The following is a 2,017-nucleotide window of genomic DNA, read 5'->3' on the forward strand; positions in this document are numbered from 1 at the left end:
TCAAATCTTTTTAAAATTTCGTTTTCAAATCTTTTTCAAAATAAATTTCAATCATATCTTTTTAATCATATCTTTTTCAAATCATATCCTTTTTCAAACTTTAATTTCAAAATCTTTTCTAACTTCTTATCTTTTCAAAATTGATTTTCAAATCTTTTTCAATTAACTAATTGACTTTTTGTTTGTTTTACTATTTCTTATCTTTTTCAAAACCACCTAACTACTTTTCTCTCTCTAATTTTCGAAAATCACCTTCCTCTTTTTCAAAAATCTTTTTATTTAACTAATTATTTTAACTTTTAATTTTATTCCTTTTCTTAATTTTCGAACTCTAACAAAATTTTAAAATAAAAACAAAAATATTTTCCTTTTCTTTTTAATTATTTTCGAAAACTCTCTCTCTCTCTCATCTCTTTCTATTTATTTATTTAATCACTAACACTCTTCTCTTCTTCTTATAATTTGAACCCTCTCTTCCTCTCTGTGTTCGAATTCTTCATCTCTTCTCTCTACATCATTCTTCTATTCTTTTCTTCTTCTACTCACATAAAGGAATCTCTATATTATGACATAGAGGATTCCTCTTCTTTTCTGTCCTCTTCTTTTTCATATGAGCAGTAGCAAGGACAAGGACATTCTTGTTGAAGCATATCCTGAACTTGAAAGGACTCTGAAGAAGAAGCTAAGAGAAGCTAAAGCACAACAATCCAGAGAAAACCTTACAAAGAATCTCGAAAAAGAAGTAATGGTCGAGCCCAACAACAATGCAAGGAAGATGCTTGGTGAATTTACTGCACCAAACTCCAACTTCCATGGAAGAAGCATCTCAATCCCTACCATTGGAGCAAACAACTTTGAGCTAAAGCCTCAATTAGTTTCTCTAATGCAATAGAATTGCAAGTTTCATGGACTTTCATCAGAAGATCCTTTTCAGTTCTTAACTGAATTCTTGCAGATCTATGATACTGTTAAGACCAATGGAGTTGATCCCGAGGTCTATAAACTTATGCTTTTCCCTTTTGCTGTAAGAGACAGAGCAAGAATATGGTTGAACTCTCAACCTAGAGATAGCCTGAACTCTTGGGATAAGTTGGTCACGTCTTTCTTACCTAAATTTTTTCCTCCTCAAAAGCTGAGCAAGCTTAGAGTGGATGTTCAAACCTTCAGGCAGAAAGAAGGTGAATCCCTCTATGAAGCTTGGGAAAGATACAAGCAACTGACCAAAAAGTGTCCTTCTGATATGCTTTTAGAATAGACCATCCTGAATATATTCTATGATGGTCTGTCTGAATTGTCTAAGATCTCATTGGACCATTCTGCAGGTGGATCTATTCACCTGAAGAAAATGCCTGCAGAAGCTCAGGAACTCATTGAAATGGTTGCAAATAACCAGTTCATGTACACCTCTGAAAGGAATCCTGTGAGTAATGGGATGCCTCAGAGGAAGGGAGTTCTTGAAATTGATGCTCTGAATGCCATATTGGCTCAGAACAAAATGTTGACTTAGCAAGTCAATATGATTTCTTAGAGTCTAAATGGTTTGCAAAATGCATCCAACAGTACTAAAGAAGCATCTTTTGAAGAAGAAGCTTATGATCCTGAGAACCCTGGAATGGCAGAGGTGAATTTCATGGGTGAAGCCAATGAAAACACCTATAATCCCTCATGGAGAAATCATCCAAATTTCTCATGGAAGGATCAACAAAAGCCTCAACAAGGCTTTAACAATAATAATGGTGGAAGAAACAGGTTTAGTAATAGCAAGCCTTTTCCATCATCCTCTCAGCAACAGATAGAGAATTTTAAGCAGAGCCCCTCTAGCTTAGCAAACATAGTCTCTGATCTATCTAAGGCCACTCTAAGTTTCATGAATGAAATAAGGTCCTCCATTAGAAATTTGGAGGCACAAGTAGGCCAGTGATAAACCACTATTTTATGGTTTATCTTGTGCTTAATTGAGTAGATTTTATCAATCTTTTATACACTTATTCATACTAGATGCATGGATTTATATTCT

General features: G+C 34.3%; 1 non-coding gene across 1 annotated transcript; it reads right to left on the bottom strand.

The window, feature by feature from the left end:
* Window positions 1-1,138: 1,138 nt before the first annotated feature.
* On the bottom strand, window positions 1,139-1,246 carry LOC130937695 (small nucleolar RNA R71). The gene has a single exon (XR_009068900.1). It is a non-coding gene; the product is annotated as a small nucleolar RNA R71 (small nucleolar RNA).
* Window positions 1,247-2,017: the final 771 nt, after the last annotated feature.

Source organism: Arachis stenosperma, chromosome 6 (genome assembly GCF_014773155.1).
Source record: "Arachis stenosperma cultivar V10309 chromosome 6, arast.V10309.gnm1.PFL2, whole genome shotgun sequence".
Classification (NCBI taxonomy): Eukaryota; Viridiplantae; Streptophyta; class Magnoliopsida; order Fabales; family Fabaceae; genus Arachis; species Arachis stenosperma.